This window comes from Chanodichthys erythropterus, chromosome 23, assembly GCF_024489055.1.
Source record: "Chanodichthys erythropterus isolate Z2021 chromosome 23, ASM2448905v1, whole genome shotgun sequence".
Taxonomy (NCBI): domain Eukaryota; kingdom Metazoa; phylum Chordata; class Actinopteri; order Cypriniformes; family Xenocyprididae; genus Chanodichthys; species Chanodichthys erythropterus.
The window spans coordinates 27400580-27418525 of NC_090243.1; positions in this window are offsets into that span (position 1 = coordinate 27400580).

A 17946-nucleotide genomic window follows, 5' to 3' on the forward strand; every position below is an offset into this window, starting at 1 on the left:
CCGCCCACTAAACCACATATCAGCCAATCAGACGTAAGATTTTTCTCACTCGCTACGTTGAATGCGGAAATATATCTGTTCAGAAACAGTTACTGCCGCCTCCTGGGTGGAGGATTTGCCAAATACACTGAATTTGGAAAGAATTTACAAATGTTATTCTAATTTAAAAGGGTTTTGACCAAAAAATACAATAGTGCTGTTGAAAGAAATAAGCATTTGTGTCATTCATTGAAAATTAGACTCAAATCTGTGGCACCGACTATCCAACACTAGATGGCAGCAGCACTACAAGTGGCATGTAGGAACAAAACCCTTTTTTCCTTCTTTTTTTTATTATGAAACAGAACAAAACATTAAAGGATTAGTCCACTTTCAAATAAAATTTTCCTGATAATTTACTCACCCCCATGTCATCCAAGATGTTCATGTGTTTCTTTATTCAGTTGAAAAGAAAGTTTTTTATGAAAACATTCTAGGATTATTCTCCTTATGTTCTATAAAGGGAATAATTGTTTAAGGTCTGGTGTTACCCGGACATATGTAGAGTGAACAGACAGGAAGTAAAGTTTGTCCCGTTATTACTCCCCGTGTCCCGTCTCGTGCTTCCCTTTAACTTAACATGGTGTCAGAAGTTTAAGAAAGTTAGTTACGATGTCACTATAAATACTCAGGAGAGTGTGGTCACGTCTATGTTAAGCGGACAGATACGAAGATTAAAGCGATCGGTGAAGCCGCAGCAAAAAAAACAAAAAGCGGAGATCAGAGAAGCCGCGGATGAAAGAGACGGAGAAAAGACGAGGATAGACGAGTTGGTGAGAATCAGAAAGATAAATAAAAGAAGTGACAATGGATGAGGAAGCAGCAAGTGTGCCACATTTGATGCCGTCGCTGATGCCTCCAGGCAAGTTTGATTTCAGTGATATGAGTGAATGGCCCAAATGGATGCGACGCTTCGAGCGTTATAGAATTGCGTCAGGCCTAAACAAGCAGTCACAAGAATATCAGGTTAATACATTCATGTACACCATCGGTGACGAAGCTGTCTTCAAAGGGCTGGGAAAATTGAAAGAGCCGTACAAGATTGAACTAGAGCAGGGAGCCATACCTTATGCACTGTCATCCCCACGTAGAGTTCCACTCCCTCTGAGAGACAAAGTGAAATTTGAACTCCAACGCATGGAAGCCATAGGAGTGATATCCAAGGTCACCGAGCCGACTCCATGGTGTGCAGGGTTGGTAGTTGTGCCTAAAGCTCAGGGGAAAATTAGATTGTGCGTAGATCTTACTCACCTGAACAAGTGGGTGCGTCGTGAGCGGCACATCTTACCAGCAGTCGATCATACGTTAGCCATGTTAGCTGGGGCTAAAGTGTTTATAAAGCTTGATGCCACGTCAGGCTTTTGGCAAATTCCCCTGACAAAGGAAAGTTCGCTCCTGACCACTTTCATCACACCATTTGGCCGGTACGCTTTTAATCGGTTACCATTTGGGATTTCTTCAGCCCCGGAACACTTCCAGCGCCGCATGACACAGATGCTGGAGGGGTGCGCAGGAGTGGTTTGTCACGCTGATGATATTGTGGTGTATGGGGAAAACCTACAGCAACATAAGAAAAAGGACTAACACTGAATGAAAAATGTGTCTTTGCCAAGGACAAGATCATGTTTGTTGGACACAGTGTTACTTCTGATGGAATTGCACCTGATCCTAGCAAGGTGAGAGCGATAATGGATATGCCTGAGCCCAGCTGTGTAGCTGATGTTAGGAGGGTCATGGGCATGGCAAACTATCTGGGCAAATTTGTGCCACACCTGGCTTCATCCACATGTCCATTGAAAGATTTGCTCTCAGAAAAGAATGAATGGTGTTGGAATACACCCCAGCAAGAGGCCTTTCAGAAATTAAAGAAAGAGCTTAGCTCAACCCCAGTGTTGGCCCAGTACTCCCCAACATTTGAGACTAGACTGTCAGCGGATGCTTCGTCGTTTGGGTTAGGAGGAGTGCTGACCCAAAAACAACCCCAAAATGGACTATGGAAGCCGGTAGTCTACATTTCCCGAGGGTTGTCAGAAGCAGAAAAACACTATGCGCAGATAGAGAAGGAAGCTTTAGCAGCGACGTGGGCTTGCGAACGCCTTTCCTCCTATCTGCTGGGGTTAAAGTTCACCCTTGAAAGTGATCACAAGCCTCTAGTCTCTTTGCTGAGTACCAGAGCATTGGACCAACTCCCTCCTCGTGTCCTAAGATTTCGTCTTAGGTTGATGCGCTTCGATTATGACACAATTCATGTGCCTGGAAAGCAGCTGATCACAGCAGATGTGCTGTCAAGAGCGCCTGTTAAGCACATGCTTTCAGAAGAAGAGATGAAGCAGGAGGCAGATCTGAAGGTGTTTGTTGATTCAATTGTGCAAGGCTTGCCAGCCACAGAAACAAGGCTGAAACAAATTGTTGATGAACAAAAAGCTGACTCAGTCTGTGAAAAACTCCGCCAGTACTGCCAGTCTGGGTGGCCAGAGAAAAGTCACCTGCAGAAAGAGTTGTGGCCATATTGGCAAGAACGAGGGCATTTTTCCATAGCTGGAGACCTCCTTTTGAGAGGACAAAGGATTGTCATTCCCAGATCCATGTGGCAAGAGATTCTGAAAATTCTTCACGAAGGCCACCAAGGGATTGTAAAATGTAGGGCCAGAGCACATCAGTCGGTGTGGTGGCCAGGTATGTCAGTACACATTAGCCAGCTGGTGGAACGATGTTGTGTCTGTGCTCAACACAGGAGTGCGTGGAGTGAGCCATTGTTGCCAACGCCCATTCCAGAAAGAGGTTTCTCAGTTGTCAGCCCCAAGATCTTATCTGATTGGTACAGAAGATGGAGTGATTCGGAGAAACCGTGCTCATCTCTGCCCAATCGATCATTCGGAACAAATGCTGTCATCGGATAATGAGTCTGAGAGTAACAGGCCGCCCATGCCTGTTGCAGAGCAAGCTGAAGGACATTCGTATGTGACCCGCTCAGGAAGAGTATCACACCCACCTAAGAGGATGGACTTGTAGAAAAAAAAAAAAAAAGTTAAAGAAAACGTTCTGAAATAAGGGGGAAATATAAGGTGTTGAGTTAATGGAGTATAATGTTTTTGCATAGAGTTGAAAAGGGGGGATTCTTTATTTAACAGGGGAGGTGTTCTATAAAGGGAATAATTGTTTAAGGTCTGGTGTTACCCGGACATATGTAGAGTGAACAGACAGGAAGTAAAGTTTGTCCCGTTATTACTCCCCGTGTCCCGTCTTGTGCTTCCCTTTAACTTAACACCTTATAGTGGACTTCAGTGGCCTCCAAACGGTTGAAGGTCAAAATTACAGTTTCAGTGCAGAACCAGATACCTGACGAGGAATAAGGGTCAATAATAATAATAAAAAAAAACCTTGATGTGATCAAAATTATCTTAATTTGTGTTCTGAAGATGAACGAAGGTCTTACGGTGTGTGGAACAACATGAGGGTGAGTAATTAATGACAGAATTTTCATTTTTGGGTGAACTAACCCTTTAATGGAGTAAAATCTAAAAAATCCCCCGTTTTATTGGATTCATTAGTACTGATTTTCTAATAAAGTGGGTTTTATTTTTCCAAACAAAACTGTTTGACGTGCCATAAAACTTTTCTAAGTTCCTTTATCCACCTCCAAGCAAAGAGCTGCATAAGTGAGTCTCGACAGTCCTTCAGATTTAGAGAGTAAAAATCTTTCTCTTATTGATAAGTCTCTCTGCAACCAAGAATTGAGCTTCTTTTGGGTTTTCGTTATTAAAGGATCAATTTTGTTTTTGATCCTTATTAATTACGATTCATAAATAAGTAACTTGGTATTTCACAGTAATGTCACATACATAATAGCTTTTAACAGGCATTAACTCAAACGTGCTGATATTTAAACAGAGATCAGAAGCTCTAGAGAAGGAATCAATCAGTTTTAAAGCTAAAGGGATTTGAGATATTGTCAATTGTAATACCTTGTAAATTAGGCCTGGGACAATACTATCGATGCATCGCAATTCGTGGATCATTTCTGATATTTTCCAATTGCATCGCAAATCTATTCTGAGCTTAGTTTTTAACAGCAGATGGTGCTCTAGGCTATTTTTAAACTGCATGCTCAAATGCTCATGAAGAAGAGCGCTCGTGCATTTGTCTGAGTTTGTTTGTCATATTAGATACATTTGAGTGTGTTGAAAATGATGTTATAACGTTACTCTGTGCGTTCGCTCGGCGGCTGCTGTGAGACATTGTTACACACTGCAGTAAGATAGATCCATTTTACAATATCATATTAAATGCTGGATGGCTTGTGTTGATATCATGCAATTAATTTTATGTTTTAAAATAATGTTTTGTATGATGGAGAAAATGCTGTATTACTGTTACTAAAAATAAAGCTGCATCTGATTATATTATGTTAGCTACTTCACAAAATAGTGTTTTTCTCTGAGGCATGGTAAAGCATGGTACTTGCAAAAAATCACGAAAATTAGATTTAAACAATAAGACTAAACGTGTTGAGCTAATTCTGTCTATAAATACATCAAAACAGTTGTTCCCTTGCCTATTAAAACATGTAATATATTAAAGCGTCTTTGGTGTTTCCATCATAGACATCATATAGGTAGACGCCCTATCGAACGCTACTGCCTATTGGCACGGACGAGCCGTGGAGCCGCCATCTTGGACCGGTCGCCAGCTCCACTCAGTGTAACTTGTTTGACAGGTGCAATGAGCTGTCAGCGCATTTAATTAATCATATCTCACTGAATACCTAACTGATTTTGACGCGGGTTTTTTTGCTGCAAAGGTCATTCATGTAGCTATGATACAGGACACATTGTTCAGTGTATTTTAATATTCATAGTAGGCTTAACAGTTATATAATATTCTGATATAAGATATAAAGTGACCAGACGTCCAAAATCAAAATATGTGATGTAGGATATAAGGTAATTTATAAATCACACACTATAAATATGATAAAGAAGCAGAAACAGATAGTTGCAGTAAAATAAGATATCTCAGTAATACTAGCAGAAGTGGGAGGGGTAACTCACTAACCTTCATGTGTGTATACATTGCTTCCTGATATCAAGTGCACAAACACAAATAACAGTTATTATGTCCGGTCGAACAATGTATGTATAACTTCAGATTGGATTGTGTTGGTAATAGGCACTTAACGTTACCTAACGCTAAAAGTAAGTTTCGTGCATTGAGCGCATTCTAACAAGTGCGAATTCGAACTTCTTTCTGATCTGAATAGTAGGCTAAATTATGTGGAAAACACTTGCGAGGTTCGACGGTTAAGCAGAGCGGTTAAGATAGGGGCTTGAATAATTAATAATCAATATAACCTGACGAAAATATATTTATTAAATGTTATCCACATTATATTTCATCTGCAACAGCATTGTGTACTTTTATAATGATGCGTTGGTCATTAATTTTTAAATGCATCATTATGCAAAGATGATGAGAATTCTCTGCATGAAAGACCCATGACTGGCAGATCAACGTGCGACTACATTTCTCTCCGAAATGGTAGGAAAATAAATTTAATTGAATGTGGAGGATTTTAACTGTGACAAGATGATTGACAGGGTAGTTTAAACAGTTATAGGTTGCGTAAATAAGCGACGGAAACGTCAATTAAAGATGCAGTTATGACGAGGTAGTATGTCCCAAAGCTTGTCTACTCTTCTGCTACACACTCAAAAGTATGTACTTTTTCTTTACAAAAACAGTAAATGTTTTTAGGACGTAGTATAAGTAGGCGAATTGGGACGCAGCTTAGGAGTACGACCGGTCTAAGATGGCGGCCGCAAATCTCATCGCCCAGCGGCCAATAGGGCGTCTACCTATATGATGTCTATGGTTTCCATGGTTTCTACAAAATAAAACCGGAAGCCGAGAGTAATGCGGGTATGACGCAATTGACAGGCGACTCCTCACACGTCCTGGAGCCTTGTGCTGCGTGCCAATTCGCATACTATGCGTCCTAAATAGTACTCGAAAAAAGGATTAGTATGTCCCAAATCGTAGTATGTTGAAATGAGTATTCCAAAGATACCCGGATGGTGTACTTTTTCCGGTTAGAATTCGAAGTGCAGATCCGTGCACACTTCTAACGGCTAATATTGCCCATAACACATTGCGCTGTGTACGAGGATTCGATTAGAACTACAAATACGAATAAAAAGTGTTTAAAAACTACAAACATGACGGACGTGCGAGGTACGACGGTTAAGATCAGAGTATGTGAGCGGTGCGGAGTGGGAGCGGAGCGAGGAGCGGAGTTGCGTGATTTTGCCAGGTGCGAGGAGCGGATTTTTTAAATGTCGGAGCGTTGTGATTTTCTCTCGCTCCGAAACGCTCCACTATCGCTCAATTACCAATCACGAGCCAGGAGTCCCAGGAACAAACCACTGTCAGGAGACGGAGGGGGAATCAAAATGTTTCTAATCATATTTTGCATTCGTTTGCATTTGTATTGTTTTATTAGTACTTTCACAAACATTTATATAAAGTATATATCATGTAATTAATTTATCACATGATTTTAATTACATTTTTACCGACCCCCTCGCGATTTCCACCTGTGCATCTCCATTAAATGATGGACGATTTTATAAGTTGGTAATAAGCAGTAAGCACAGGTAAAGAGAGACAGAAAAATGGAGTTTCTGAAATATTACCGTGAAGAAGGGGAAAAAAAATATAAATGTATTATAAAAGGTAGTGATGACAAAGGAGAACGCGAGTGCGGGGAGGTGATTGCAACGTCAAAAGATTCATTGTGGAATCTTAAAAGGCATGTGTCAAGGAAACACGATAAAGTTTTTCGCTCACACGTGGAAAAAAAATCTGAAGGTCGGTATTATTCAGCTTGAACAACCTAAACCACCAATGCAGAATTAATACATTTGTAAATATTGTATTGGCATTTAGGCTAGGCCTACTTATTATTTACATTTAATTTTAGCGCCATATTTATGTTCAATTTACATTTTTTGCAGAGAAAAAATCACAGGAAACATGTAAAGAGACACAGAGCAGTAAATTTAAAGGCTTCTTTCAACAAAGAACGACAAAAATAAATATTTCACAGGAGAGGAAGAGTGAACTAGACCAGGCTTTCTTTAAAATGATTTACATGGACTATGAGCCACTCACCAAAGGAGAAAGAAAAGGGATGCGCTATTTTGCGAACATTGCACAGCCTGGCTACACCCCACCTTGCTATAGCACGGTCCGTGACACACTCATGCCACATGCTTTATTAGAGTTGGAGAATAAATTGCGCGTTCTGCTACAGAACTGCAATGGACTCTCAGTGGCCCTTGATATTTGGACGAGCCGACGAGGTCACAGTTTTCTGGGTATCGTGGGAAGTTTTGTAGATGAAAACTTTCAAGGCCACACTGTTCTGCTGAGTTGTGAACACATTCAGGGACACCACACAGCGAAGCACATTTATGAAAAATATGAGGAGGTCCTGAGACGCTGGAATATTCAGCGTGGTGTGATCAGAGTAGTAACTGATAGCGCCAGCAATATGGTAAAAGCCTTCAATCTGCCTGGTTTTAGCGAATTCGGGGATCAGCTGGACCAAGATCTCGGGGACAGGGAGACAGATGGTGAGGGTGATGCTCCAGATGTTGCACTCCTGCAGCTCCATGCAGACCAGCTGGCCATCCAATTGAACATGATGGTAGAGAACTACGTCACAAAATCAAATCTTCACCTAAGATGTCCGATCCACTTACTCCAACTTGCAATTAAAGACGCAATTGCGAAGCACAATGCAATCAATTCAATAATCAACAAGGTTGGAAAAGCAGTCAAAACAATCAGAAAAAGCACACTGAACACAGAGGAAATAGACAAATTAGGTGTTCGTCCCACAACTGCATGCGCAACCAGATGGAACAGTCAGTTGCGGATGATCGAGTCGGTGCTGAAAATGTTTGAGAAGGACACGCTTTGGCAAAATAGGCTGACGTCGATCACAGATGATGGGAAAATCACATGCAATGATGTCCTCCTTCTTAAAGGCTTAGTGAGAGTACTCACACCATTTGCTGAACTGACAGACAGTTTACAAAAGGAGCTGGGAAACCTGGGGATGATCCTACCGGCAGTTGCAGAAATACACAGAATGATGTCTGATGTTTCCAGTGACACTCCACTGGAAATAGCCGCATTCGCAGAAACTCTAGCTGAGAACTTTGAGACTCGTTATCAAAGGTTTTATGACGACACTCACGTTATTCTGGCTGCATTATTAGATCCACGCTTCAAGAACGAGTGGATTGCAAGAGATGAAAAGGCAAGTAATTAATTACACAAAGGCATAGCATTCAGAAATTAACCATGGTTTATTAAAATAAAATAAAAAATAAAATGTATGCTAACTTACAATAATGCTAAAAATAATACAGTAGGCCTACATGTATGAAAACTCATTATTATTATTCTAAATAATCATAGCTAATTGTATTGTTCTTGTAGGTTCAAGGCAAACAGATTGAGATCCGTGAGTTGTTAGTTCATCAAACAGAACTTCTCTGCAGTGTAAATAAAAAAGTAACATCCCTTTCCCTTGTCGCTGACCCTGTGACTGTCCCTGACCCTGTCCCTGAGCCATCGAGCGCAAAAAAAGTCAAGTCAATGTTCCAGTCATACGCAACTGTGACCTGTTCGTCTTCTACAACACTAGACGTAAGAGGAGAAGTCGAGCAATACCTTGGAATGCCAAGATTGAACACCGAAGTTGACGACGTCCTTCGCTTCTGGAAAGAAAATTCTAATGTACTGCCACAACTTTCACAAATTGCAAGACGCATATTTAGCATTCCCAGCGGCTCGGCCAGCGTGGAAAGGGTGTTTTCTATTGCTGGTCTGATGTCCAGCAATAATCGCATGTGCTTGGCACCTGCCACTCTGCAAAAGCTCGTTTTTCTAAAAGTTAACGCAGCACTGGAGATTTAGCTTCGCTCCCTAATGTTCAACCTGCCAGCATTTTTTTTCCTGTTCATAGTAGGCCTATTTCTCAATATTAATATAGGCTAAAAGTTGGCTAAAAGAGATCTTTATTTTTTCGTTTGGCAATTTGTTTAACTTCATATTTTAGTTTGTGATTTATTTATTTTATTTAATGTAAAGTTTTTCGTTTGATAATTTAATATAATGTTTTTCATTTGATAATTTATTTTTTTAAAATAGCCTATGTTTAACCAGCCAGCATTTTTTTCTGTTCATAGTAGGCCTATTTCTCAATATAGGCTATAAGTTGGCTAAAAGGGATCTATATTTTTTCGTTTGGCAATTTGTTTAACTTCATATTCTAGTTTGTGATTTATTTTATTTAATGTAATGTTTTTCGTTTGATAATTTAATATAATGTTTTTCAATTGATACTTTATTTAATTTAGCCTCATTCAACAGTTATTTTTTTATTTTGCTGTGCTTAAAAGTGAGCTATTGGTTTGGGGCTGTTCAGTGTTCAAAATTCCAATAAAGTATGGATGTTCTTCTCTTAGTACTGCGTATTCGTTTTACACTACATGCATCTTCTGATCAGAGACTGGTGTTATTAAAAAAATAAATAAAAATACCGTGGAGCGAAAACGGAGCGAGACTATAAGGACGGAGTGGGGGAGGGAGCGAGGAGCGGAAAATTGTACACCCAGAGCGGAGCTTGAGCGGAGTAATTATGAAATACTTTGAGCGTGGAGCGCTAATTCTTCCCGCTCAGCTCCGCTCACATACTCTGGTTAAGATAAAGGGGCTTGAATGATTAATAAGCAGCATTGTGAACTTTTATAACGATGTGTTTGGTCATTAACTTTTAAATGCATCATTATGCAAAGATGAGGAGAGTTCTCTGCATGAAAGACCCATGACTGGCAGAGCAACGTGCGACTACATTTCTCTCCGAAACGGTAGGAAAATAAATTTAATTTAAATGTGGAGGATTTTAACTGTGACAAGATGATTGACAGGTAGTTTAAACAGTTACAGGTTGAGTAACTAAGCAACAGAACGTCCGTTAAAGACGCAGTTATGACGAGGTAGTATGTCCCAAAACTTGCATACTCTTCTACTACACACTCAAAAGTATGTACTTTTTCTTTACAAAAACAGTACATACTTTTAGGACGTAGTATAAGTAGGCGAATTGGGACGCAGCATTGGTTAAAATTGCAATTTTCTCATGATTTACAAATAGTTGGAAACATTTGGGATATTGTAAGTTCTCAACTGAACAAAATATGTAACACTGGCCTAGTGGTTTTTGGATATTTTAAAGCAAAAAATTTACATATTGCAGCTTTAAATCACTGGAGTGACATAGATTACTTTAATGATGTCTTTACTACCTTTCATGAGCTTGAAAGTGGTAGTTGTATTGGCTCTCTGTTAGGGCTGGGACAATATTATCGATGCATCAAGATTCATGGATCGATTCTGATATTTTCCAAGTGCATCGCAAATCGATTCTGAGCTTAGTTTTTAAGCACATGCTCTAATGCTCACTAAGAAGAGCACTTGTGCGTTCGGCTGAGAATGTATTCGCACCTCAGAATGCTTTTATGACGTGAGATTAATTTAAACAGCCCACTGCAAACACCCTTGTAATTCACTTCAACCTTTTTGAACTTTATGAATAATTATTTAATAGAAGGTTGAAGTTGTGTGTATAAGGAATTGGAAGGAAGCAGAGTACAGCTGTTTCTAAAGCACACAGCGCCATCTGCTGTTGAAAACTAAGCTCAGAATCGATTTGAGAGAGAATCTCGATACATACGGAAAATGGATCCTGAATCATTTCTTGATTTGCTATGCATCGATGTATTATCCCAGCCCTATTCTAATTACTACTGGAAATATGCAAAGCTAAAAATTGAGAGGGAAATAAAAATAAATATGGAGATAGGACAGCCTTGTCTTACTCCATGTGACAAAAAAATCTTGGAGAGGTTTTTAATTTTAATTTAATAGCACTGTCATTACTACGAAATGGACCACCAAACCCAAATTTGGTAAGAGCTTGAAAGATGTAATTATGCTCGAGTGAATCAAAGGCTTTGTAGAAGTCTAAAAAGAGCAAGTAGCTGTCATATGATAACAGTCCCTTCTTGCCTCAAGCAAACCTCTGTACAAGGCCAAGATGTACAAAGCCAAACCAGGTTGGAATGAATATGTTGAAGAGCTTCATGCTGAGGCTAGAAAAGCTTTTTTCAAAAGCTTGAGTAGAGTCAGGCAGATATAAACATGGTCCCTTATGTGAATGAATGTAAGAAACAGGCAAATGCAAATTTTAAATATGCCCTACTTTTCAATGAAAACACAATGAGGTCTGACTTACTTGTAAGGAAAATGCTAAATAATAATCCAAATGATTTCTGGAAAGAAATCAAAAGAATGAATAACTGTAAAACATCTTTACCAATGAATATTGATGGTGTACGCAGTTCAGAGGAAATGTCTTGTGGCAAAAAACGTTATTACGAGCCGTTTAAATAAATGAAATGAAATGTTTAACTGTGTTAAAAGTTACTCCTTTGCAGTGGGAAACATTGATAATAATGAAGATGTGTCTCCCCACAAGAAGCCTATGCGGGTTATAATCATAAAGGTAATTTAATATTGCTATTGTTTTGCATCAGTAAGTGCAGTTAATAATATTACACATTTATTGATCGGAAATGTGACAGTAAAGCAATGAGCTTGAATTGAGATGTAGCTAAAATTAACTTTATTGACAACAGTAACATGCAAAAACCTAATTTTATTGGGGAAAAATGTAAATATTCTACTTTTATTAAATGTATCATGCTAAACCAACAGCTTCAGTGAATATGAAATGAGCGCTCTTTACTTGCTTTCTGTGTAATTCAGTCACAATTTGAGGAAAAGTTTTATTTTTCAGGAGACTTTGTGACTTTTCCTACTTTCCCCATATATTAGGGAGTGGAAATGGCTAATAAGCCAGTAAGTGCTCCTCTGCTGCCATCTACTGGTTATACTTTTAGACAAAAGTTTGTTTGCCACCGAAGTGTTCCTTCATCTTTAAACTTTTAGTTTTACAAATTATCACATTGAAAATAAAATTAAAACTGGATCATATTTAGAGATTTTAAGTGCTGGAAAAAGTCCTTGAAAATGTCCTTGAAAAGTGCTTGAATTTCATTCCAAAAAGTTAGCATGAACCCAAAAATGAATAATGTAAAAACATTCGACTATTTCTGCAACCATGGTTCCAGTTAGCGTTACTCACTGGACAGACTTGTTAATTTATGGCACAATATTTCTCTTCCACGTCAGCGCTGTTTGATCTGATACCTGTAGTTTATAACAGAGAATTAGCAGAATTTAAATGCGTCTCACTAGATCTTGCTGCGATGTTAATAATTCTGCAGCAAATTCAAACGCTTTCTCTCTGGATCTCCCAGCACTCTGTAGTTACAGTGTTGCGTGATCGAGATCGGCGTGCAAGAACAGTTCTGATGCTCACGTGTCCACTGTTGGTGGTTTCAGTGGTGGACAGGGGTCAGCTTGGGCACCCTAACTGGTCTGGAGCTATGCAGCTCCATACGCAACAAACTGATGCACTGTGTATTCTGACACCTTTCTATCAGAACCAGCATTAACTTCTTGAGCAATTTGAGCTACAGGAGCTTGTCTGTTGGATCGGACCACACGGGCCAACCTTCGCTCCCCACGCCCATGACCCTGTCGCCGGTTCACCACTGTTCCTTCCTTGGACCACTTTTAATTAGGGCTGGGTATCGTTAAAAAATTTTCGATACCGAGACGATACCGATACCTTGACTTCGATACCGATACCTAAACGATACCTTTTTCGATACCAATTTTATAAAATCTGTTTAAACAAGATTACATAACCTCAAAAAAAAATCTTTGGTTTTATATTTTAACTTTGTTGACCTTTTTTCAGACTCAAAGACTCATCTCCTGAGCCACTGCGGGGAATAATAAAAAAGCACAAATTAACAAAATTTACCCAACACAATAAATCAGTGCAAATAGTTTTAATAAAGTTTAGTTTTCAATGCAAACATTCAGTATGTGAGGCTCTTTTTAAATCACTCAGCAAATGTTCTTCTTCAAAAAATTAATTATTATTAACAAGATCAAAGCGGAAGTAAGAGTGACGCAAGTTCGTTGAAATAAGAGTTCTGTGTCTTTATTAAAATGAACACATTAATGATTCATCTCTCATCCACCCACAATTAATTTGAATGTTATTTTTTTATTACTTGGCCCGACCCGCAGATTATCCGCAGTATCAGGAGGACGCTGATACCTCTTTTTCAGCAGAATTGTTCGCGTTCTGGAGCCAGAGGCAGAGCCTGTGCTCGTGCAGGCGAACGAGCCAGTCACGAACCGGTCGCGTGTTTCCATAGACTTGAGGGACGAAAGCTGTAAAGCTGCTGTGTGTTGTACCTGTCCATAACTAGTCTAAAAAACATTGCGCGTTCCGCTGTTTCTGCAGGCAGTGCGACACTTTTGTTTTCTGTTAACAGTATCTGTAGTGAACCGGCTGCTCAGATAAACAGCCGTTTCTCACCCGTCCATTCGGAGATAAACTGAAAACGAAACCGTTGATTCACTCGCCCTCTCGTACATAGGGTCTCTCTCGCGCGTATAGTTTTATATATTTAGATACAAATAATAATGTAGCGCAACGTTACTTGCTCCTCAACGAGACAGCGAAAGCATTTCTCCGCCCCTCTCCTCGGCTCCATTCTGAGGTACCGAAATTTGGTACCGAATGACAAGACACTTTTCGATACTCGATAGTATCGAGGCAGTTCGATCGGTACCTAAAAAGTATCGAGTTCGGTACCGAGCCCTACTTTTAATAGATACCTACTGACCACTACAGACCGGGAACACCCCACAAGATCTGCAGTTTTGGAGATGCTCTGATCCAGTCGTCTAGCCGTCACAATTTGGTCCTTGTCAAACTCACTCAAATTCTTACGCTTGCCCCTTTTCCTGCTTCTCACACATCAACTTTGAGGATAAAATGTTCACTTGCTGCCTAATATATTCACCCACTAACAGGTGCCGTGATGAAGAGATAATCAGTGTTATTCAGTTCACCTGAAAAAGTAATCCATACAGCTCCAGGGGGTTAATAAAGGCCTTCTGAAGCAAAGTGATTTGTTTTTGTCAGAAAAATATCCATATTTAAAACCTTATAAAGTAAAATAACTAGTTTCCGGCAGACGACCGTACGCATACTGCGCAAGTTGACTTGCGCCAAATGAGTAACACCCTGATGCAATGTATGACGTAAGATGTAGGAGTAGCATAAGCTTAGACGCCTCTCACGGTTTAAAGGTGGAGTCAGTAGAATTTCAAAAACACTGTTTGGAAGTTAGTCAGGCAGACACCAACAACAAACATGTAACCAGTCAGCATTAGGGGCATATGACGGTCGAGGAGAGAGAACAAGCAAGAGGGAGATTTGAAAAAAAAGAAGAAAAAACCTGCAGAACGAGAGATGGGACAAAATACAAAAGAGCTCAAAAGAATATCACTGGAATGAAGGTTTATGACTGGGCAAGTGCTTTAGGACCGCGTTTATATTAGAAAAGCTTTCCAGCGCTGGAGAGAGCTAAGGGTGAAGGCCTGAAAACAGACACAGAGGCTGCTTTGATTCCTTTTCATGTGAGGAACACGGTTTTGATTGTCTGGAGCTGCTGTGCTGTTTGCGACTAACATCGAACACTTTGTATTTACTCTTGTGTACTGTAAGTTAATTTTTTGGTGCTTCCTTGTCGTTCGTTCATCACTTTATTTTTAGTGAAGCATTTTATTGAGCTTTGATAAACAGACATCTACTCGCATTGCGTGTGTAACAGTGGCCAGATAGTGAGAGTTTTGCCGTCAAACTACTGCGCACTGACGCCTCCTAGAGAATGAGGTGTTTAGCGTCATTGCTAGTGCAATCGCCTCACATGCCAGCATGACTGACTTGGAGCAGGGTGGTTAGGATTGGAGTTTGAGTTTTGGAGGCGGTGCAATGAAGAGAGGGGTGGGTTTGTTTGGGTTGATTTCAAATATCAACAATGTCCAACAGCGTTTTTTTTAAACTGATCCCACCTTTATACAAATATGGCTGGGCAACAAACTTAAGCTCCTCTATATTGAAATTCTCCAACATTTCGGTAACACTTTAGAATAACTCACGCTATGAAGCATTAGTTAAGCATTAGTAAATAGTTAATTCATCATTTATAAAACATTAATAGACATTAGTAAGCCATTTATAAATACAGCTATAAATGCTTTGTTCTTGATTTATAAGCATATCTATAATGAGCTTAATAATTGTATTTTCATACTTTATTAATGATCAATTTATCATTTCTAAATTATTTATTACATTATTCACAAACCAGTAATTTGTCAGTGGTTCATAAGATCATTTAGGAAGTGTAAGTAAATGATTAATAAAATATTTAAATGTACATTTATGCATCTTATTATTTAGACATATAGTATTAGTTATTCAGTGTGTTAATAAATGCTTTATTAACATATTCCTAGAGTCAAAACTGCCTCGGTACTAACTTTAAAACATTAGAGATCAGCAGGGCAGAAGATCAGTGATTCTTTAAATCTCATTTATAGAAGCTTTACAAAGCATAAATAGTCCTCACTTTAGATGAGCTCACAAAAATAGTTAACTGACCACTTCTAAATGTGTTATAATTACCTGAATTAATCATGAATTGCAGAAGGAATATGTGTTAATAAAACATTTACTAACACACTGAGTAACTATTACTATGTGTCTAAATAATGTTGTAAGATGTATAAATGAATGTTTAAATAGTTTATTAATCATTTACTTACACTTACTAAATGAACTACTGACAACTCCTAAATAACTGGTTTGTAAATAATGTAATATTTAATTTAGAAATGATTAATTGATTATTAATAAAGTATGAAAATACAATTATTAAACACATTATAGATATGCTTATAAATCAAGAATAAAGCAATTATAGCTGTATTTATAAACTACTTACTAATGTCTATTAATGCTTTATAAGTGATGAAATAACTATTAACTAATGCTTAACTAATGCTTCATAGTGTGCAGTTATTATAAAGTGTTACCAACATTGCTCTTTAAAATGTCTCATTTTAGACTTCTAATTCGTGACTGGTGTTTTGTTTTGCTCTATCCTCTGAGCTTTTGAGTCAGTGTGTCATGCGTCAGGTCAGAGGTTACTCTTACACCACAAATCGATGTGTACGGCCGTCTGGTGGAAGATAGTTCATTTACTTTATAAAGTTTTAAATATGGATATTTTTCCTACAAAAACCCATGCTTCATTTCAGAAGGCCTTTATTAAAGGGTTAGTTCACCCCCCCCAAAAAAATGATGTCATTAATGACTCACCCTCATGTCGTTCCAAACCCATAAGACCTCCGTTCATCTTTGGAACAAAGTTTAAGATATTTTAGATTCCATTGAAAATGTATGTACGGTGCACTGTCCATGTCCAGAAAGGTAATAAAAACATCATCAAAGTGGTGCATGTGACATCAGTGGGTCAGTTAGAATTTGTTGAAGCATTGTAAATACATTTTGGTCCAAAAATAACAAAAACTACGACTTTATTCAGCATTGTATTCTCTTCCGGAATCCTTTCCATTGAATTGATTCCATTGAATTGATTCCATTGAATTGATTCCATTGAACTGATTCCATTGAATCCTTTCATCTGTCAGCATTGGTAATGTACTTTTTACGTCGCCGTGGTTGTTTTTGGCGATTAGGACATCCGCAACATGCACACTTACGCACCATTTAAAAAAAATATAGCAATACCAAAATACAAACATTGTAGAATAGCTTGACTACAGCGTGCGTCTCCTTCAGACTGTAAACGAAGCTCGGGCGCACCGAATAACACGTCAGCAGCATCTTACGTCAGCAGCGTCACTGTGGAGTCGTGAACCACACTCCGGAGCAGAAGGGGGCGGTAATGCACCAATAAGCTGGATGCCAACCGCCGTAAAACAGGAAAGAAGAAGAAGAAGAAGCATGAACACGAATTGACAACGCTGACAGATGAAACGATTCAATGGAATCAATTCAATGGAAAGGATTCCGGAAGAGAAGACAATGCTAAATAAAGTCATAGTTTTTGCTATTTTTGGACCAAAATGTATTTTCAATGCTTCAACAAATTGTAACTGACTCTCTGATGTCACATGGACTACTTTGATGATGTTTTTATTACCTTTCTGGACATGGACAGTCTACCGTACTTGTAAACATTTTCAGTGGAGGGACAGAAAGCTCTCGGACTAAATCTAAAATATCTTAAACTGTGTTCCAAAGATGAACGGAGGTCTTACGGGTTTGGAACGACATGATGGTGAGTCATTAATGACATAATTTTCATTTTTGGGTGAACTAACCCTTTAACCCCCTGGAGATTATGTTTATGATGGATGGATGCATTTTTTTGGGCTTCAAACCCATGCCCATCTGCTCTGCTGCGCAATATTATGTTCAGATGTATGTGTAGGTAATCGGACTCTTCAAACAATGTGGAACCATTGGCGTTTTAGCCTATGTGTAAATATGTGATATTGTGGATTGTTTTTGGACCGTGTGTGTCCTTGATGATTTAGTTGAAAGTTTTAAGAAAATTTTATATATCCTATAATTAAACAGAAATCTTCAAATTATATCATGTCTGTCTTTTTTTTTTTTTTTTACCTCAAAATTCATCCCTGTAATTTGTAAAGGGTTGTACTGACAGTGACTGACCTAAATGGTCTGCAGAAAAGAAAATGTTCACGTTAATGTTTTTCTTCAAAACATTTGAATTAATGTTTGTTTCA